The following is a 23,492-nucleotide window of genomic DNA, read 5'->3' as shown; positions in this document are numbered from 1 at the left end:
CTACTTGTGTTTGTCGGCCAGGCTGGCACAATGAACTATCGCAGGCTGGCTGTTCCAAGCGCTTTTCTATGCATTCTCTTGATCAATTTTCACAAAGCCCTGGGCAGTTCTGAGTGCTGTCGTCAGGAGCCACAGAGTGAGTTCTGACTCTCAGCAGCTCTGTGTGGAACAGAGCAAAACACTGACCTAGCCTGCAGCAGCCTCAGAACCATGGCTACATTGGAGCCCATTCTTGAGACCTCTCCTAGAGGTTCTTTCTCTGTTTCGCTCAGCCTAAGCTATGCCAAGTGGGACATTCTTCCTCCGGGACAGTCTCTCCTCGTAACATGCCCAAGCACGGCACAGAATGTCTTGCCATCCTCACAAGGATTATTCAGCTGTACTTCTTCCAGCAGAGACTTGTTTGTTCCTCCAGCAATCCATAGTACGTTTAAAATTCTTCAACAATATCATAATTCAAAGGCACCCATTCTTTGGCCTTCCTTATTCATGATCCAGCTTGACGCCAGGCACAATTTAGCCCTCAGAGTGATATCTTTGGGTTTGTTTTTTGTTTTTTAACTCTAAAGAGGACTTTTTACAGCAATATGTCATTAAATTTCTTCAATGCTTCCTCCATGGCCATTGATTGTTGATTCCAAATGTTTTCTCAACTTATGATGATGTTGTTTATTGGTCAAGTAGTGTGGATTTTTTTCCTTTATATTATGGTATAGTAAAGCTATAATCTTTGTTCATCATCAGTAAGTGCTTCAAGTCATCTTATCTTTCAGCGAGCAAAGGTCTGCCATCAGCATATCACGGGTTGTTAATGAGTATTCTTCCAATCTTCCATTCTTTTTCATATCATCCAGATTCTCTTCTTTTGCATATACTTTAGGTCAGCAGACAGAATGACATAATATGGTGAAAGGATACAGCCGTGACACACACCTTCACAATGTAAAGCCATGCAGTATCCTATTCAGGAATTCCTACACTTTGCAATGTTGGCCATAGTGTGTGTGTGTGTGTGTGTGTGTGTGCTTTTTTATAATCTGCGAGGTAGAATACCTTTGAATAGTCAAAACAGAAAATGGTGATGGCAACATATGTACAGATGTGTTTGACTCAATGGGTGTTTGTATGGATTGTGAAAATAGCTACAATAAAATTTTTTTAAAAGAATACTTAATACATAGGTAAACACCTTCTAATTTTCCCTGATTTCAACCAAGATCCGTCTTACTTTAAAAATCATAGCCCTTCTTCAATGTGCTGTTCTGAATCTCCCTGGAATTTCTGGCAAATCCTTGTCAATTTACTGTTGCAATTGTCTTTTTAAATTTTCATCGGCGAATTTTTACTTGAATATTATCAATGATATTATCCTGTGACATGTATTTTGCTTGATTTTCTTTCTTTGGAATGGACATTAATAGGAATCTCTTTCAGTCAGTTGGTTAGGTAGCTGTCTCTGGTAATTCAGATTAATGATGCCTTTTATAAAAAAGGTAACCATTGCTTCTGGGTTTTCCAAATTTGTGGAAACACAGTTTTCCATAACACTGTGTGATTCTCATTTCCGCTCATTTTGCTCTGCTACAGTGTCACCCATTTCACTTCTTATTTGTAGAATTTGCTTTTTCTCATTCTTTTCCTTTGTTACATTTGCCAATGGTTTCTTGATTCTGTTAATCTTCTTGAAGAATCAACTTGTTGATTTTTCTATAGCTTTTTAAAATTATTATTAATTTATTTCTGCTTTGGTCTTTATTATTTCTTTTCTTCTAATATCTAAGGATTGTTTGCTGGTCATTTTTCAGTTGCTGTAGTTGATGTGTACTTGATTATTTTAATTATTTCTGTCTTTTTTATGTGTGTGGTTCTTGCTATAAACTGCCCTCCAAGAACTGCTTTTGGGATATTTTGATACATTGTATTTTTGTTCTAATTTGTTTCAAAAGAATTTTTATTATGCTCTTAATTTCTTCAATTATCCAGTGGTTTTTAAGTAAAGAATTTTTCAATTTCCATGTATTTGATTTTTTGAAGTTGATTGTTCTATGGTTGATTTCTAATTTTATGGCATTGTGATCTGAAAAGATGATGTATAGAACCTTGATATTTTAAATGTATTGGTACTTGCTTTATGGCCTAAAATGTGCTCTATTCTGGAGTTGGCACCATGAGTGCTAGAAAGAAAAGTGAAAGGATTTCTTTGTTAGGTGAGGTGTTCTATAGATTCTAATCTGTTTCTCTCCTCATTATATGAGAATTTGGTCAATGTGTTTTGATCATCTTGCTAGTCCAGCTTTCTTTTGATTGCTGTTAGCTTGATATATTTTTTCCATCCCTTGATTTTTAGTCTATGTCTTTCTATCTGAGGTGCATTTCTTCTAAGCAGCATAGTAAAAGTTCGTGTGATCTTATAGATTCTGTTAGTCTTTGTCTCTTAACTGGTGAAGCCAATCCATGTGTAGTGCTATTATTGATAACTATGTTTTTGTGGCATCAATTTGGTGTATTTTTTATGTTGCTACTGGTTTCGGTTTTCGTGATATTGGTATTGTGTTCCTTTTGTTGTTTGTTGTTTGTCTTGTCGATGCTTTCTTTGCTTTTCTTATTTTTGTCTTATTGCTTGCCTTGCTTGTTTGATTTTCATCTTGTTTGTTTTATTGACATTTTGATTTTCTTATTTGAGGGTTGTTTGTGGTTTCTTTCCAAATTTTTGTAAATGGTTTAATATCTTCTCCATTCAACAGTTTATTGCCTACTTTGTTCCCTGGTTTGTTTTCTTAAGGGTTAGTTTATCCTCATTTCAGAATGTTATCTATGGTTCTCTGATTTGATTTGTTTAGTTCTGCTTTATTTTGACTAAACTTGAAAAAATATGTATTCTCTATAATAATGTCTTTCCTGATATTCATAGGTTGTTGTCTGTTGCTGTTTTAGATTTTCTGTCCATAGAATTCCTTTTACTATTTTTGGTAAAGGTGTTCATGTTTTATAAATTCCCTTAGTTTTCCCTCATCAGTAAATTGTTTTATTTCTCCCTTCAAGTTGAAGTATAATTTGGCAGAATATAGGATTCTTGGTTGGCATTTTTCTTCTTTTGAAATTTTGAAAATATCATTGCATTTGCATAAATGGCCTAAATCAAGGAATCTGAACTTATCCTAATGGGTCGGTCTTTATACGTGAATGTCTTTTTTGCCATAGTGCTCTTGGGACTATTTCCTTGTCATTAATATTGGTAAGTTTGATATCACATGTCATGGTGATTTCCTTTTGGGATCAATTCTGTTTGTAAACCTCTGAACTTCCTGAATAGTTATTTGATGCTCTGTCATGATATTAGGGAAGTTCTCCCTTAATACTTCATCAACTATTTTCTATGTAGTTAATATTTCTTCTTTCTGGTCTGGGATCTTTATCAGGTGTATGTTGTTTCTTTGGATGGTACTCCATCATATTCTTAGGTTTTTATTCAGCTTTGGGGTTTGTTTTTATAACTTGATCTTCTTGTATTTTGGTCTTGAGCGATTTATCTTTGAGATCACTGATTCTTGATTCCACTGTTTCAATCCTGATGTTTTGTTCTTTCACCGTGTTAGCCAGTTCTCATATAGTAGTGTTTGCCTTTTGTATTTCTATTTGGAATTGTTGAATTATTTCTAGCTTTCCATTTATATTTGTTAGGATAGTCTTTTACAGCATTCCTGAGATCTTGAATAGTGGCTTCTGTTTTTCCTCTACTTCTATCTAAATTATCCTCCAGACGCTTAGAGTAACAGGAGATCATCACTGTAACCTCCCTCCTGGGAGACTCCATGGTCCTCTCCTCCTCCAGGAACCCTTCCGGGTCTGTAGCTGGGTGTGTTGTTGTTAGCTGAGTTGTTTTCTCCTATTTCTCAAAGTGTGCAGATATCTACTACTGCTTCCAAGACATACTGTGATAGCTTGTTCATTTGTTTTTTATCTTTGTCTCTAAATTTAAAGTCATCCCCACACACCTGTTGTGGAGCCCTGGTAGTCGAGTGGCCAGACAATTCCACACCAGCCTACCCTCAGCAGGAACTAACAATTCCATATTACCTCACCAAAATCCTAGTTTCAAGGCTGTGTCCCAAGTCAGGAGGGCAATGTTTGGTAGCCAGCTGCCTAGCAATGATTGACCAGTGCAGCACAATGGGGAAGAGAAGTGACTATTTAGAACCGTGGTCACCAAAGCCATCTTCTGCTGGGACTGGATGTCTGTATTGGGCTGAATTACTGTTTGGGCATGGGCTTGCAGGCAGACAGGTGTTCGCACTTTGAGTCCTGAGCCCACAGAGAAATGCTCACTCACTCGTGAGCCAGCTGTCTTCCCTCCTGATTCGGAACACATGCAGTGTCAGTCTATCTTCCCAATGCTCTGAAGAAGCCCTACCACAATCCGATCCTGAAGAGGTCCAGTCAGATGCTGGGAGCTAATCAACACAAGACTCAAGCCTCTCCCATCAAGCTGGTGGACAATGCGAGGTTTGGGACCCTCCCAGTCCCAGGGCTCAGAAGCCCCTGAATCCTGAGGGGACAGTGATAATCAGTGGCAAAAGAGAGGGAATGGGCTGTCAGCTCACAACTATGGTCTGAAGTAGAGTGACCAGACCCTCAGGTGTCCTGCTGAGCCACACAGAACCACAGATCCCTTTGCCCGACTCTCCCCACTTCTTTTTGTCAAATGCTCTCTGCCAAGGCCCCACTGCATCAGCAGTCAATGTGTGTGCTTCTAGTGCTTTCTTTGGAGATGGATAAAAAGCGTCTCCAACTAGACAGCCTTGTTGGAAAGATTTGCTAAATTTCTATATAGACTAAAACAGCTCCGATGGTGCTGTGGGTGAGGTGTTGGGCTGCTAATAGCAAGGTTGGTGGTTCAAATTCCCAAGCTGCTCCAAGTGAGAGAGAGATGGTTGTCTGCTTTGGTAAGGGTGTACAGTCTCTGGAAGCCTATCTAGGGTAGATATGAGCAGTGGTTTTGTTTGGGGATTTGGGTTTGGGACTTGGCTTTGGCTTTTTACAGATTAAAGAAACATGATGACTAAATGCAGTGTGCTCTCTTGGGTTCAACTCTGGAACATAAAAAGGAAAAAGTGGAACACAAAGGGTGTAGAGGATTTCTATGAAATGTGCTAGCATGGCAACTTTTCTCTAAATTTAAAATTATTCCAAAATAAGCAGCTAATGAGAAAACTTTTGTAGACGCATAGCTGCCAAGTGCAAGTGTAATTTCAGAAAGATGCTCCTCTGAGGAGCATGGTTTTCAAATGCTTGTCTGTTCCCAAACTTGATCCGCCCAGCCCCATGACTCAATGACTGGCCACCTCTGAGCAATCTATTGATTGGTGGCTCTGGTATTTTAAGCAGTCTACAGATTGAAGCCATTTTGCAGAAGAATGAGTAAAAATCTAATTCACCCTTTAAAAAAATAATAAATCCCTCTGGCGCCAGAGTATGCTGAAACTACTTACCCTCCTCATATCCAAATTAAATGTCAGGATCCAAGAGAGAGTACACAGTCAGTATTTTCCTTGTTCTTCCAAGATCTCGCCATTCCTTTTCAGATGTATCTGCTCTGCACCTGCCAACTGAATTATTGAATGTATGAGGGTGACGCTCAGCCAGAGCTACTGAGCAGTGAAATTGGATGCAACTGGGTGGAAGAGTGTACCGCTGAGAACTCCAGCAAAAGGCAGCATCACTCACAGTGTGGAGGATTCTGCTGTGAAAACATTACATTACTTGGATGCCTGGATGCAGAAGACTCGGGGGACAGGTTATTTCAGGAGCCTCATGAAACTTCGGTGTGACGCTGGGTCAATTGCTCTCCAATGTAGTAAGACGAGAGTTGGGAAGACGTATGACCTAGCTGTGGAACTGGACTTCATGTGTCATGTTGTTCCATCAAAACCTACTTTCTGTCAAATAAAACGTGCAAGTGTGTTTTTTATTTGCCTTTTGAGAATGATGTCATTTCAGTCTTACATGTAACCAACATCACAAGTGGCAGGTTGCAATGTGGCGTTGAGCGGGGCTGGGGAAGCGCTGGATGCATGGGATGTATCCTTGCTGCGGGGAGCCTGAGATGCGCACTCTAGCAATCCTGAGCCCCCCTGCTCTCAGATCAAGGCGGTTAAAGACACGTGTTGTGGGTCGGCGTTTCCAGGAACTTTCTAGCGCTTCTACAAACTATAGGTTATTTTTACATGAAGGCTGAGGCTACTTACTTGAAACCTGCTAGATCCCTCATGAATGGGCCTTAAATCAGGTTCACCCAAAGCAGGCTCAGAAATAAGAAATCATTTGCAAACAGCTCATTAAAGAAGTCTTTCCAACAGCGACCACTAAGAGCAATAAGGACAGGAAAGGGGAGAAGTCAAGCAAGGATGGGATTTCAGACAAAGTCTTACAAGGGCTGCCATCTGCCTGATCTTACAGAGGAAGTCCGGTGTAAGCTCTGCCTCAGAATTTGTACACATTCGAGGCAGGGTCACTGGGCTTTTGAACTAACTGGTCATGCTGGGTGGGACAGCAATTTCCAGGCATTCCTACGTCAGCAGGGAAAGCAGTGTCGGTAGCTGAGGGCATGCCTCCCAGGTGTGGGTCAATTTCTAGTGCACAGAAACCAGGGAAGGAGGATGCAAAAGGATGCTGGAGATGGTGGCAGAGCATCACAAATGGGAGTGCCTTTACAGAAATTTAGTATCTCTAGGCTGCATGTTACACAGTTTACTGAACAATAGAATTCAATATTGCACTAATATAACCTTGGAACATACATAGCAAAGCTATTACTAAGGCCCAAGTTTCTTACCAGAACTCCTCTTGTTTAATATTGTAAATTGCTATGGGTTTGTGATCGTAATTATGAATTTAGTTTGCACTTAGTACAGAGTAAGGCATATTTGCATTTACAATACATTTTTCCTATAATAATCCAATATGAATTACATACATGCATAGACAAGGGGGCTTCCACAGTTTGTGGGAAATGGATTGAAAAGATAATGGAATTCATCCATGAATATTTTAAGTTCCCACAGATCAGGAAGAGGTATCTGATTGCTCATATGTCTATGCTAAAGCATCAGCACGTGTAGTTAAAACAAAAAGTATTTTCTCAATGGCTTCTTTTCAAAAGAAACAAAGCAGGGGTAAAAGGTGATTGCGACAATTTTTAATTCACTCTAAAAGGACACCATCCTAAATTCCTGGGCTTCAAGCCACCAATTTCACCATATGTTAGTCTGGGTACTTTAGAGAAACAAATCCAGAGAAACTCATGTATAAGAGAGAATTTTATATAAAGGTTAAGTGCACATCAAGAAAATATCCCAACTCAGTGCTGCCCAAGCCCACAAGTCCAACATTAACCCATATGTCCAACACCAATCCACAAAGTCCTCCTCCACCTCACAAAGCACACACAATGATGCTGGCTGCAGGAGGAAAACCAAGTCAGGGAACTGTAAGAATCTGAGCACTGGCAGGGGTCTCCAAACAGCTGCTCCAGCACCCAGGGCTGCATCGGGGTAGGTCCATGCGCATGGCTTCTCCTCGGGCTGTCTTGCAGGAAGTGAGCCTTGCCAGCTGAAGCAGGGAACTGGCTACGGCAGCTGCAGCCTAGTCCGACCATCACAAAGCAGGAGACTCGAGAACTAGAAAGGCAAGACTCAGTGAGCCATTTATCCTTCCACCCTTCAATTAACCCCACATGTGTTTATCAGCCAGGTTGGCACAATAAACTAACTACCTCACACCATTTCTTCCTATGAAAGATAAAATTGTGTCCACCTAATTTGGAAATCTATCATTTCAAATTTTCATTTTGATAGGAAAGAACTGGATTTTGATAGGATGCCACCAGAAATCCACTCCCTTAATAAGTATCATCAATACTTTTAGTTCCTTCCCTCTCTTTAAAGTTTTGCCTGCTCAAACAAAATGAAAATTATACTTCTGAAAGAAATCTTAATCCAACAGGAAACCTTACCCCAATTCCCACTAAGTATTTGAAGTTATTATTATTATTTTACACCATCAATTCATAACATGTCAACTGGGAAGAATGTAGGCATTCTGTGCTTAACATCATCATTTAGCAGTGGGCAAACTGAGGCTCTGAACAACCATGACTGGGTCTCTGTAGCTCCAGTCAGTCCCACGTCATCACACCAAAATGCAGCAAGCAATTCCACCTTTACAAAGTCATAATAATACAAAGGAAACATACAAACTATATCAAGCCATCTCAAATATCTTGGTTGTATCTCCACAAAGTAAATGTATTGTGCAAGCATTCAAGTTCAGTAGTTCTATTAACAATTCATTCCACTGTAATTCTACAAAAAGCTATGTCTATTATTGGGTGAGACTTACCAAGTGTGTCTGCCATCTCATTCATTAAAGAGTTCTGGTGGGGGATGTGGGTTAGGCATTGAACTAAATATGAAACTACTTGCTCCCATGAAGAACAGTCTCAGAAATCCTATATAGGGTTACTATGAGCCAGAATGGCAAGGAATTGGTTGTGGTTTGGTCCAGTTCGTTGCTGGCACTTCTTTTTTTTATTTCAAAATTCAAAATTTAATTCCAATTAGCCAATCTCATCTTTTCTTCTTTTTGTTTTTATTATTATTATTATTATTATTATTGTAATTTAAGTGAAAGTTTACCAAACAGTTCGTGCATTTTCCATTAAATAATTTATGTATCTAACTCATCTGTTTTATTCCCCTCAATGTGCTTATCCCACCTCCTCCCATTTGTTCTGTTCTCTTTCCCCCTTTCCTACCCCTATGTCCTTGGGTAAATGCTGCCCTTTTTATCTTGACTAATCAGTCATTCTAACATGGGTTTAGTTCAGCAATAGGCGTGAAGACTAAGAAACATGGTCTGGGGCTGGGCGGGCTGTGGAAGGAGCAGGTCCCACCAGTTTCTGTCCAAACAATAAGCCAACCCCTCGTATGATTTTGAGACCTGTACCATATTTTTCTCCCACTCTACCCAAGACCTTCTCATGCATTCCTTTTAAGAACAGGTAGTAGTGGTAGCTGGACACTATCTACTTCTTCTGGTAAAAGAACCAAATCAAATAATACATAAGATTGTGTTACGAATGAGGAATAAAACTTTAAGTTGATGTCTAACGATCTGGTATGTAGAAGATACTCCATAACTGGAAGTTAAGAGCCGTGACTTAAATGTTGGTGAACTAGAGAAAAGCAGCATGTTTGGAAGGTACTGGTAGTCCTCCCTCTGTACAGCTTACACGCCTGGAACCAGAAGCTACAATGGGGAAAGTTCTGGTAGTTTATAACCCACGCACATCTTACATTGCAGCCACTGATTTGTCATATCTTGACATGAATTAACTGCCCACAGATTACTCTGCTCGACAATTGGAGCAGCAGCCTCTTAAATCCCAGCTATTTGACTGAAATTGAACAAAGCAAAGCCCTGTGGATCCTGCTATGAATAAGCCAATGTCCCTATCACGACCACATTTTTATTTTGAGCACTTAGCAAATTACCCTAGAAATAATGCTCCAAAATGTATCGTAATGAGTGAGTGAAGAACCATACACAACCTTAGGAGGAAGCAGAGGTGCCAGGGCTTCAAATCAGACTTTGATCTCATCCTGCTGACACTGCTTCAGAACCATGGACTCCAGCATTGTTGACCTGATGTGTATCAACATAGAGACCCGATAAATATACAAAGAGTTCTTGCTGTTGGTCTCAGAATTTATTGCATGCTCATGTGCTTACACTCCGTGTCCTCATCTATAAAATAGACGTACTTGCCCATCAAGTTTGTTGCAAGGGTTAGGTGGAATAAGGTACACAAAACCATCAACATATATTGATATATTATCGCTGTTGTTTTATTTTCTTTCTATTCAATTGGATCTTAGCTCATATTTAGGAACATTCACTGCTCTTCAAGGTTATTTTTCCTAAAGGAGTGAGCATGACAGTTCACAAAGCGCAAGGCAGATCTTTGCCCTCCTGGGCAGGTGCTTACTTGCAATGACTGGCCATAGGGCTGAAAACCAAGGATGCTGACAAGGTGATCAAATGATCTCAGATATACCAAAAAATACCAATCCATATCCTGCATAGCTTATGGGTCAGTATCTAGTCTAGTTGTTCCATCCAATATCTTCCAGAAAAGCTCTTTAACAGTCACAGAAATTAGACGTATATATTTGTTACTTATATGCTTCCATGATTAACTGAGATTGTCCATTTTCCTTGCTTCTCCTACCTGAAGTCAAAGGATGTTTTGTTCAATATCATGCTTCTCAGGTTAAGACTGACTTCTATTAATATCATAGTGACCTTGATGCTAACAATCCACCACCAACAACCAATGTTCTCCAGTAGATTCAGATCAGACTGCACACCAATGCCCTCCAGTGGACTCAGCTCAGACTGCACACCAATGCCCTCCAGTGGACTCAGATCAGACTGCCCCTGGAGAGTTTCTGTAAGTCTTTGCAGGGGACAGCCTCATCTTTCGGCCTCAGCATGTCTGCTGGCTTTGATCTGCCGACCTAGCTGTTTGCATCCCAAGCCTTAGCTGACATCACCACCAGTGCTCCTAGGATGGTACCAATCAATAAGAGGGCAAAATTGAAGGTGACTCCCATATTCTTTGCAGCCTGTAAGACTAAGTGCAATTATTTCTCAAAAAATGTTTTAATCTCACAGTGGCTCCATAAAAATGATGAGCATTGAGCAAAGCAAGATTGGAGATGAATTGAGTATTCTAGACTCGCATTAATTAACTAATGAGAGACAACACTATTAATGATATGACAGTAACTCAATACTTACTCTGCATATACATGTATGTGCTACTGGCATAAAGTAGTTACGACGTGTTGTAGGTGCGCTGTTACTCCCCCCCCCCACAGTCCTAGGGAGCAGGTATTATTAGCATCTCCATTTTACTGATGAGGAGACTGAAGGAAGGATCGGTTAAGCAATTGGCTCACAATAGTACTGCTGGGATTTGAGCCTTGTATTATATGACACCATGATTCCCCTCAAAGATCACAGGGGAAAATATGCAAATGATCTCCTGAAGCCGTGCCTAAATGACGCCGGAACCCCAGGTAAAGAGTAATACAGTGCATCGCTTCAGCCATTCACTGAATGTCAGGAAATGTTCACTGAGCACATCTGCTCTGTCAGGTGCTGGCTGTTTACCACTATTTCTGGCTAATTTTGCATGAAATCCTGGTGCTGATCATTGAGTAGACTGACTACTGTGTCAGGATACACAATGGAACATCTGTGTCAGTGCATCCCTCTGTGAGCTTCCTCGGCAGTTCGTTTCACGGAATATTGACTTTGTTCAAACACTCGCATTCTAATTCACTGCCATGTCCACCTCCCTGATCCCCATAACCTGCCTAGCATTGTGGAGAGTATGTAAGCTTTAGGTCAGATGTGCCTGTCCAGCCCTTGGACTTGTCACAAGATCATTGGAATGGTGTCATAGCAAAACTTAAATAACAGCAAATAACATATAGTGCTTAGTAAATCTGTGAATGGTATTAGTAATTGGAAGCAACATGCCCTTGTGCTGTTGAAAGCAAATTATTCTACAAGCAGATTGTTAATTTACAATTGAGAACGTTATGAGACTCAAAGACTCATTACTTTGCAAGCGAAGATTATTTCTTTCACTCTCATAGAAAATTAGGCCCACAGAATTCTTTCCCCCTGAACACTGGATTGAATACCACCAGCCTGTGCATCGGTGAAAAGTCTCGATCCTTCTTGGGCCTTTGACTGAGTTGGCAATGGGTTACAGTTAGGGAGGCTTCGCGCGGGGTTGTATCCTTTCCGATGATTCCTTTCTGTTCATCCTTCCATGTGACTTCTTCAGCCTCTTCCATTCACTCATCAGCTAATAGTGACAGAGGCCCTCCCAAGGCCTATGCTGACAGTGTACTCTCTCCCTAGAAGTGTTTACAGACTACTGGGAAAGACTTCTCTTATTATTATATTCAAACAATATCAGCAGATACTGAGTTACTTTCGGTGACTCCAGGAGGCACGGATGGTCATATCGTTGTTATCGTCACGACACTTGCTATTAATGATTATTTGTAAATGGTCTTCCCTTACCTCGTGTCATGCATTTTCCTGAGAACAAGATCTTTTATTGTTCTCTTCTTTCCCCGTTCTCTCTCTCACTCTCTCTCACTCTCTCTCTCTCTCACACACACACACACACACACACACACACACACTCCTCCCTCTAGTGCTGGGTAAGTGTGGGATAAAGCACAAGACTCCTTCTCTGGACCTCACTGGTTTGGAAGCACTGATTGCTCTCATCCCAACCCAGAGAATCATGACCAGGCCTTTGGTGGGAAATTTCACTGTTATTTATCATGTATCCTTCCCATCTTTGTCTTATGTGTCTGGGATTATGATATTAAACCTCGGGATTTAAGGTGTGTTTTTCCCTTATTACTGTGATCTGCTTCATCATTCCTTTCATGAGGAATTTAAGACCCAAGGGAAGGAAGGCTGGCCGTGGCAGCCTCTCCCTGATGGGAACAAGGACAAGCTAGTCAGTAATATTTAGAACATTATCCCTGCCGGGATTCATTGAATGCCATCTAAATGCCAGAAGTTGGTCATAAACAAAAGAATATGAATGGAAGGGCAGTGCCGATTTAGAAACAAATACTTATTTCCAGTGAAATCATTGCTTTCAGCTAGAAGGACTTCACAGAACCGGGAAATTTGAGTTTTTTGAAATGGTTTTCACCATTTTCTGTATTTGTGTTTTGTTTTCTGTTTGCTCCTGTTAGGGTTTATGTCAGAAGTGTTTTGCCACTGGGAGGCACTCTCTTGGATTTGTGCTATATGCTTTTCTGTTTTTCAGCATATGAAACCCAGGATTGATGAACCTCTCAGGACAGCAAGTCGAATAAAGGTTTGTGGGAAAGGGGATAGAGTGGTGGTGCGGGGATGGGGGTGCCAAAAGGGGGATGATGTCAATTGGTCCAGGAGAAAATAGAATATTTGGAAACTGTGGTAGTGATTGTACCAATACTGCTTGATGTAATTGAACTATAGGATGATATGATGTATGGATAACTCCCGATAACTCTCTGTGCATCGAGAGAATTCTTCAATAAACCCTGAAAGAAGTACACGCAACTCACCAATATCCTCAGGTAAAAGTTTACTTACCAAAGAATAGAATTGGGAGGCAACTTGCTGTCTCTGCTGCGCTAACTAAAATAAACTGCTGTCATTATAAGGGTGACAACAGTGTTCAGTCTGGGGAAGGGGTACTTCCTTAACTCCAAGCCGAGTCGTTCGATACTTGCTACAAAAGGGGGAAAAATGAGGTATTGTAAGATCCTTTCCCCTTTGCCCTCAAGAAAGTCATGGAGGAGGGTTATTTGTTCTGACACTGAAAAGCTTTCCCCCACTTCATTCTGCAGCAAGTTCGCACACACCCTCCGCAGTGCACAAGTGGGGACGCAGCTACGGTTTCAGATGGAAAACGTCTATTACCCAGACAGTCTTCAGAATTAAATGCCCCGTAGTCACCAATTTCTATACATGGATAGAACGTGTTCGCAGTCATAACATGACAGAGGCAGCTTTTCGCCCACATAATCCCACGGGATCAGTAAGGCAGCCTGGAACTAGGAGTCGAAGAGGCTTCTGCCCTTCAGACCAAACTTTCCAAGGAGGCAGTACCTTCAGTTTAGATCTCTGGTTTGACTTAATCTTGATTCTTTTTATAATGGAAAATTCATCTTTTCACCCCCTACAAGAACGTCAATAGCTAGCTGGCGAACTAAGAAATCTTACTGACAGTTAGAGACCAACCATCAGTGAAAGTAGCTGTCGCTGAACCGGCACAATAGAATCAGTGCCATCTTTGCTGACAAACAAAACCCTACAAAGGATGCCCTTGCCTTTGAATGCTCACAATGAGTCTGCAAACCTCCTGGGTGGGGACGTGGAGAGCCATCTGTGACTATTGTTAAAGAAGCAGGAAATAATTGGCTGCCCTTTTAAGACCTTTCTAGCTCACCAATGTTTGCTCTGAAGGCGAAAGCTGTCTTCTGAGGATGGAGAAAGTTTGTCTTGTGGGGCGAGATAAAGCTTTCTGATAAGGTCCTGGAAGGCTCCAGGACTGCACGACCATTGACTCCGTCTGGAATCTCGGTGACCCGATGTTGGGTCATGAGCCTGGGAATCTTTGCAGGAGCAGAAAACTCCACCCCTATCTCTCTCCGAGAGGCTGGGTGCTTTCAACTGCGGACTTTGGTAAGGGTTAGCAGTCCAAAGGATGTTTGAAATCAATAGGTTTTGAGCCGCCTAAAGATATTAGTTTGTCCTCTAAGGTGATTTCTTCCATTCTCATCAAACAAAACTTGAATTTTATCCAAACATATAAGTAGATATTAACAGAGAACACAAAATCAATCTGAATCAATGGGGGGAGGGGGAATCATCTGTAGTTATGAAACCAACGACACAGCTCCTTGTTATTAAAAGTGTCATATGCGGCTGGAAACATTTTCTGGAAATCAATTCCAGTATAAGCAGAAGATGAAGTTTAAAAACAAATAAATAAATATCAAAAACAAAGCCTTTGGGAGAAAAATTAAAATGACAGAATCTATTTTTTCCCAAATAAAATCCTAGTATAGTAAATTCAGCACCAATTATTCATATAAAATAAAAACTTAGCAAAGTAAGAAGAGAAGGTGAAGACATTTAAACTGAAAAGCAAGCCTGCTGTTTTGCAGATGGACTCCACAGGCCCGAGGCAGTCCAGAAAGAGGGCCAAGAAAGAAAGAGAGAGAGAGAGAGAGAGAGAGAGAGAGAGAGAGAGAGAGAGAGAGAGAGAGAGAGAGAGAGAGAGAAGGGGGTGTGGGGAGACAAAGGAAGCATAAGGGAAGGGGGAAAGAAGGAAGGCATAAAGAATTCAGTCGGTCTGATTCCCAATTCCTGGAATTTCCTGTGTGTTTCAGAGTGTTTTCCAAGCAAGACGGGTATGTCCCATCAGATGGTCTTGGAGTGAGGGCTGTGCACACCAGACAGATTCATGATGTGATTAGAGGTAAATAAAAGAGTTGCATCACTTAATATCAATCCAACCTCTGCAGAGAGGCGAGGGTCGAAAGACTGATTTTAGTGCTCTGTTGCTGATTCCCTCAAGCATGCCTATGTAATGAAACAGTCGGGAAAACCAAAGCTCATATGAGCTCCCCTCATTGGTAATATTCTGAATACGAAGGCACTTCGATGCCCTGGTAGCATAGTGATTACAAGCTGGGCTGCTAACCATGAGGTCAGCAGTTCAAAACCTGCAGCCAATCCTGAGGACAAAGAGGAGGCTTTCTACTCCTATAAAGATTTACAGACTTTGAAACCCACAGGGGCAGTTCTACTTTGTCCTATAGGGTTTCTATGCGTTGGAATGGACTCAATAGCAACGAGGGTTTTATTTTTGTTTGTTGTTATTGTTGTTGTTGTTGTTTGCTTGCTTCTTGAGTTTGTTTTGTTTGGGGAGTTTTGATTTCATGAGGTTAACATATTCCTGAGGACATTGGAAGCATCACATTTAAAAATCCTCCTGGAATTCATCTAATGAGTCTCTCTTAATGACTGGTTCCACTTTATCTTTTTAGTGTATGAAAACTATAGTCATATTTATACCATTTTCCTGAGTTCTGGGAGGCCTTATAAGGAATCAAAAAGCCTTACAGTGATCATAGGAACTTCGGAATTTATACACAGTTGGTCAGAACTAAGGATGGCCCTGAACTTGCAGCAGTGTATAAAGTGGTGACAATCTTATGGAGACATATATCCTGAGACTGTGCAGTTTGGAAAATTCATTGCAGAAGAAAATTTTAAAAAGAAGAGTAAGTAAATAAGGATTAGAGGAGTGGAGTAGGAGGGTTGCATAATGTTATTGGTTCAAATAATTTAATTGTCTTCACATTCAAGAGACTATATACAGACCAAAAGTATGGATGAAACAGTTCAGAAATCTTGCTGAACACAAAAATCAATACAAAAAATCAATTACTATTACATATTCTGATATGTAAACGATGTTTAGAAGACATGTTTTTCAAAAGACACTACTTAAATTACATAAAGACACATCTTACATTAGCACTTGCAATTTACTTAGATATAAATCTAGGGGTGTATGAAGTGGTGTACCAGAAATGTTTGAGAAAAAGCCAAAAAGCTACTGAAAGACTTGAACGTTAAATAAGTGTATATGAATAGCGAGACATAATTTCTTCATGATGCCATGGAAGTAAATGTCATTGTTAGGTACCTTCCAGTCAATCCACACTGATCAGCACACTCTGTACAACAGGTCAAAACACCACCCAGTCCTAGGGGCCTCTCACACCTGCTGCTATGATGGAGCCCATTGCTGTAGCCACTGTGTCAATCTCTCTCTTTAGGGAGCTCTCCTGTTTCCACTGACCCTCCTTTCCACCAAGCACCTGATAACAAGCCCAATGCATTGGAAATGATGTCTCAGCATCGATTTTCCCCAAAAATGTATTCGGTTTCTACTTCTTCCAACACAGATATGTTCATACTTTTTTCAGCAGCAAGATATACTCAGTTCCATATTTCCAAGTCATCCATTATTCTATGGTCTTTCTATTGGTCCCATAAATTTGACATGAGGCAATTGAAAACACCATGCTCAGGTCAGGTGCACTCAGGTCTTCAAAATGACATCCTTGCTTGTTAACATTTTAAGAGATTTGTGCAGTAGCCTTGGCCACTGCAGTACATTGTTTGCTTTCTTGACTGCTGCTTCCATGAACTTTGACTATGGCTCCTAGTAAAATGGATCTCTTGATAACTTCAATCTTTATTTCTTTTATCGTCATGTTGTTTCTTGATTCGGGAGTGAGGATATCTGTCTTCATCCTGTTGAGGTGGAAGCCACACCGAAGTCTGGAGTCTTTGATTTTCATCAGTAAGTGCTTGAAGTTCTCTTCCCCGTCAGCTAGCAAGGTTGTGTCATCTGGTGCCACAATCTTCTTATCGCCATCTTCTCAATGTATTTGCTCAGCATATGGGTTGAAGAAGTAGGGTGATGGGAATGACCTGGCTGTACTCATGATTTGAAGCTACATTCTACCCTAATTGTTGGAATTAATGACTCGTTGTCTATGTATAGGCTCTGTGAGCACAATTAAATGTTTTGACAGTCTCATCCTTCAAAATAGTATCCATAATTTGTTATGATCCACACCGGTGAATGCCTTCATAGAGTCAGTGAAACCACATCTCCGCATATTTCTGATTTTCTATGCTTTCAGCAAAGATTTAGCCAAAAGCAACAATGATATCCCTCACTTTATGCCTTCTTCTGAATCCAGCTTGAATTTCTGGCAGTTCCATGTCATATTGCTGTAGCAGTGTTTAAATTGTCTTCAAATGTTTACTTATGTGTGATATTAATGATTATGTGTGATGATCTTTGCATTCTGTTGAATCACTTTTCTATAGAATAGGCATGATATGGATCTCTTACAGTTGATTTTGAAGGGAGCTGTCTTCCAATTTTGAGGGGAAAAGACCATGTTGCTGATTCACTGGATCATCTATGTAAAGATATCATGAATGACTCATAATTAAGAAATCATAGTATTTACTAAAGAGAGATAGAGAGATGGAGCTGAAAGCTCCCAGAAGCAAAATGTTGCATATATATATATATATATATTTATTTATATTTATTTAATCGTTTTATTGGGGGTTCATACAATGTTTATCACAAACCATCCATCCATTGTGTCAAGCACATTTGTACACTTATTGCCATCATCATTTTCAAAACATTTTCTTGCTACTTGAGCCCTTGGTATCAGCTTCTCATTTTTCCCCTCCCTCCCCCATTCTCTTTCCCTCATGGAACCTTGATAATTCATAAATTATTATGTTTTCATGTCTTACACTGACCGGTGTTTCCCTTGATCCAGCTTCCTGCTCCGCATCGCCCTGGAAGGGGGTCATGTGTAGATCATTATGTTCAGTTCCCCCTTCTCCCCCCACCTTCCCCTTACCCTCCTGGTATCACTGTTCTCTTTATTGTCTTGAGGAGATTATCTATCCTGGATTCCCTGTGTTTCCAGCTCTTATGTGTACCCATGTTCATGCTCTGCTCTAGCTGGATTTGTAAGACAGAATTGGGGTCATTATAGTGGGAGGGAGGAAGCATTAAAGAACTAGAGGAAAGTTGTATGTTTCATCATTACTATACTACACCCTGACTGACTCATCTCCTCCCCACAGCTTTTCTGTAAGGGGATGTCCAATCACCTACAAATGGGCTTTGAGCCTCCACTCCACATTCCCCCTCATTCACAATTATATGATTTTTTGTTCTAGGTCATTGATGCCTGATACCTGATCCCATCGACACCACATGATCACACCGGCTGGTGTGCTTCTTCCATGTGGACTTTGTTGCTTCTCAGCTAGATGGTTGCCTGTTTCTCTTCAAGATTTTAAGATCCCAGATGCTATATCTTTTGACAGCTGGTGGTTTGTAAGGGGCTCTGTATTGGACAGGGTTCTCAGCAGGCCCGTCATGTGAACCTGATCTCGGGGTCCGTCGGTGGGGACAAAGGAGCAGAGGCTCTTCGCGGAGCCGAACCGATGGTCACCAAGATGGACTCGATCACGCGTCTGGAGTTTCTCTGGACAAAAACGCAGGCATGTTAGCGGTCGGGTTTGAAAGGACCTGTGATGCGAAGCTCAGGTGTCGGTACTGCAGCTACGCCTGCAAAGGGGCGGCCCGGCTTATCGAGCACATTGGAATCCGCCGGTGAGAAACCACATAGGTGTCACGTATGTCCCTTAGCCTCCGCTTACGAGCGGCATCTCGAAGCCCACATGCGTTCGCACACTGGCGAAAAGCCGTACAAATGTGAACTGTTCCTTCCGCTGCAGCGACCGGAGCAACCTCTCCCACCATCGGAGGCGCAAGCATAAAGTGGTACCGATGAAAAGTACCGGGTCTTCCCTGGGCAGCAAGAAGTTGTGGGGGGTTTGCAGAAGAAGACAGCCAACCTGGGCCACGGCAAAAGAGCCCTGGTCAACCTGAGCCCGCCGCCCTTGGTGGTGCAGAAACCCGATTCTCTTCACGACCTCACCCACGAAATCCCAAGCCTTCAGATGGACGCCTATGAGAGCATGGTGAAAACCACCCCCACAGGAGGCCTCCCCAGGGACCCCAAGAACTCATGGTGGACAACCCTTTAAATCAGCTCTTGTCTCTAGCAGGACAGTTGTCCAGCCTGCCTCCTTAAAACCAAAACCCCGCCTCCCCCGATGCAATGCCCTGCCCCTACGAAAAGCCTTTCATGATTCAGCAGCCCTCTGCTGCCGTGTTGGCAAGTATTCCTGAGAGCCCCAACCCTTGGCCCGCACCGGGTCAGAGGAACTACAGCCCAGCGGCAGGGCCCAGCAGGGAACCAAGTGCCCACACGAGCACTCCCAGCCTAGGAAACAGCCAGCCCAGCACGCCAGTCCTGACCCTGCTGGCCCAGGACCCCCAGCTTCTGCACCACTGCCAGCACGGCGACATGTATTTTGCTGACAATGTACTGTATGTACACCATTCACATGGGATGTCACAGACACGAAAACCCTTTTCCATGTAACATATGTGGTTGCAAATGTAAAAACAAATACGACTTTGCCTGTCATTTTGCACGAGGTCAGCATAACCAACACTGATTAAGAACAACCACCCCACACTTGGGGTTGGTTTGGGGTTTGTTTTGGTTTTAGGTTTTTGGTGGGAGGTTTTCGTCAGTATTTTTTCAGTCATCCACTTAACTGCACCCAAGAGCAAGTAAGATGTCTGCTGATTTAAAGTTTATACATTTTAATTTATAGACTATAAATTTGACAGTGGAAACAAAATCCCCCACCCCATAAAAGCCTAGCCAGGGCCATGTCTGTGTTAGAGCAGCTAGCCGGCTGGTGTCTGGTTTCCCCTTGGTTAGCCATAGGCGAATGAGAGTCCAGTCATGCTTGTAGGAGGTATTCGTGGAAATCATCCCCTACATGGATCGTCCGGGAAACTTAAACTGGTACAGACTCTTGCAATTTCAGAACATGGACTGCAGTTGGATATGGGACACAGTTACTTTTCTTGTAGAAAACCTGTGGCAATTTATCTCTGGGTGTGTGGTATACATGTGTATCGAGTACGTGAGTTGCCTTTAAGTTTCTCTGAATTAGAATGCTATTTAATTCACATAATTTAAGTTGAAGCAATAGTTTCATGTCAACTGATGGGGGAAGTTATTGCAGTATAGTAAATCATTTCCACAAGGGAAAATGTAAAACGATTTGATTTTTTTTTTTAAAGAATTCTGGAAACATGAAGCTAAAGTGATAAAGGAAAGTTCTTAAAAGAAATGAAACCGGGCGATGCTAGGAGAGTGGAGAGTGAGTGGGTTGGAAAGGGGGAACTGATTACAAGGATCCACATGTGACCTCTTCCCTGGGAGAGGGACAGCAGAGAAGGGGGGGAAGGGAGACTCCGGATAGGGCAAGATATGACAAAATAACGATGTATAAATTACCAGGGGAACATGAGGGAGGGGGGAAAGGGGAGGGAGGGGAAAAAAAAGAGGACCTGATGCAAGGGGCTTAAGTGGAGAGCAAATGCTTTGAGAATGATTGGGGCAGGGAATGTGTGGATGTGCTTTATACAATTGATGTATGTGTATGTATGGATTGTGATAAGAGTTGTATGAGTCCCTAATAAAATGTAAAAAAAGAAAAGAGGAGAAATAAAATGATTAGGACAAAGACTGTACAGATGTGCTTTATACAATTGATGTACGTATATGTATGAACTGTGATAAGAGTTGTATGAGCCCCAATAAATTGTTTTTTTAAAAAAAAAGAAATGAAACCCATGACTTGACATGGACAATATGTCATCATTTTCTTCGATGTCTGAAATATTGAGGTTTTAATTCTTAAAAGACGTTCCATTTCTAGCTAGAGTTCATGCTGTTTCCATTGGCATCTTCTGATATTCCAGTTTATTTGATTTCAAACCAAACCCACGTTAGAAGAGCACGAGAAAGGGTCATCTAGGCCGATGCTCGCTCTCGCCCTGTGTGCTGGACCATGTCATTGCAGCCCTCCCTCCGGGGTCAGGGCATCAGGTGGGGAGGTCGTTCCGCCCAGGCCTTTGAGGACCAAAGAAGTACCATGGAGTGTCATCCACCTTACTGCCCTCGGGAAGGCCAGGCCTTCAGCACAGATCTGGGATACTTCCTTTGCTTGCCTTAGCTCCTGTTGATGCTCGTTTTTTGGTCCAGGGACACATGGAGAAATGGATCTGAACTAAGGCAAGAGCAGGTGCTCACAATGGATTCTGGTGTCCTCGTCAGAACCAGCCTCTAAGGTCATTACGGCTGTAGATTCAGATTGTAAAGCCGCTTTGCAATTTACCCCCCTTCATGGTGAAAACACCGTGGAGACTGATTGGAATGTCACCTCAGCAGGAAACCATACAGTGAGGTGAGAATGGGTCTCTAAGATGCATTTAAACATGGATGTCTATTGACAAAACTGAGAATCAAGTTGATCTAGAGTTATTTTGAATGGGAGGTTCTAGTTTTTATATTGTGTAATTAGCTTACTCTGAAAAATAGCTTGGTCAAACAATAAAATACATTGTTACTTAAAAAAAAAAAAAAAGAATACATGGGTCTCTGAACATTTCCCCCAAAGCTTTGAAACACTAATCATGATCAGCTCTATTTGCAGGTACTAAATACGCTTCTAATTAAAATCTCTGGAGTCAACCCTTTAACAATTCTTAGAATCTATGACCAACTCTAAGGATCCCTGGTGGCATACCAGGTTACAGAATGCACTGCAAACCACAAGGTCAGCAGTTCAAAACCACCAGCCTCTGCGGGAAAAGATAAGGCTTTCTTTTCCCATAAAAAGTCAGTCTCAGAAACCCACAGGAGCAGTTCTTTTCTGTCCTACAGAATGGCCATAAATGAAAATTGACTCTATGACAGTAGGTTTCTTACTTTTATAACAGACTTTATGAAAACAAAAAAGCATCTGCTTGCTGGACTAAGAATGGCCCAGACATGAAACCCATTGCTATCAATTCTAACTCATAGTGACCCTGTCAGATAGAGCAGAATTGCCCATAGACCCATTCCCAAGGCTTTTTTATCTCAGCAGACTGACATGTCTTTCTCCCACTGAGCAGCACGTGGGTTCCAATCAACCTGTCCAGTAGCAGCCAAGGAATTACCCACTGTGCCTCCAGAGCTCCTCAAAGGACCTGATTCCAGATTCCCTAGGCAATTGAGTCACCTTTGTTCTTACTCAAAATACTGTCTACATATCCTCCCGATGGTGTAACAAGTTACATACGAGTTTGGCTGCTAACTGCAAGGTCAGTAGTTTGAACCCACCAGTTAGTCTATAGGAGAAAGACGAAGCTTATTGTTCCTGGAAACGTTTGTCCTTTTACTATCCAAATAAAAGGATAAAGATGTCTCTAAAGTGAACCAGAGACATATCTAAACCAGGGATACATGAATGGATTTTGAGCTTGCACTTAATGGTACCCTTAATCTAAGAACAATTAGTTCTTATAATGTAACCCTGCTCATCTATTTGTCCTCGTGAAGAAATCACTGAGGACATGAGTGCTATAACAATGTGTGATAAAGAAACCAGATGCTGCCTGGCTATCAGAGAGAACAGTGTCTGGGGTCCTAAAGGCTTCTGTTTAAACAAGCAGCCATCTAAGCAAGGTGTTAGCTAAGTTCACGTGGAAGAAGCAAACCAGCCTGTGTGACCCAAGGATTGTAAATAAAATTCAAATCCAAAGGGGGGAATGGTGGCAGAGCTTAATTTCCTACTCAACTAAGGTGAAGGGAGTGTTTCATATGACTGGCTTGGTGTTTGCTCCCTTTAGAAGGTACCCTCCAAGGTAAAATTGATTTGGGCTGAGCAATCAAGAGAGGTAAAATCAGCAGGAACAAAGAGAAAAGTGCACGCCTGGCAGACAAAGATTCTGTCCAGACCTATCCCTTGTATGCAATGCAATGGTAATCGTGACCATTAATACAATGTTAAGAGGGGGCGGGGCAAAAAATACAATGTTAAGCAAGGGAGGATAAAGTTTTTGCATTAATAAAAATTTAAAGTCACAGAGACCAAATGACCAAAGCAAATTAGAAAATGATAAGAAAAGGAGCCATTTAAGAATAAATTATGAGGGAGGGGGATCAGGGAGGGAGGGGAAAAAAAGAGGAGCTGATGCAAATGGAGACCAAATGCTTTGAAAATGATGAGGGCAAAGAATGTACAGATGTGCTTTACACAATTGATGTATGTATGGATTGTGATAAGAGTTGTATGTG

At 41.5% G+C, this 23,492-nt stretch overlaps 1 pseudogene; it reads left to right on the top strand.

The window, feature by feature from the left end:
• The first annotated feature begins 18,782 nt into the window (after positions 1–18,782).
• On the top strand, positions 18,783–19,806 carry LOC142428788 (zinc finger protein Pegasus pseudogene; annotated as a pseudogene).
• Positions 19,807–23,492: the final 3,686 nt, after the last annotated feature.

Source organism: Tenrec ecaudatus, chromosome 16 (genome assembly GCF_050624435.1).
Source record: "Tenrec ecaudatus isolate mTenEca1 chromosome 16, mTenEca1.hap1, whole genome shotgun sequence".
NCBI lineage: Eukaryota > Metazoa > Chordata > Mammalia > Afrosoricida > Tenrecidae > Tenrec > Tenrec ecaudatus.
This window is presented reverse-complemented; position numbering and strand designations above follow the sequence as displayed.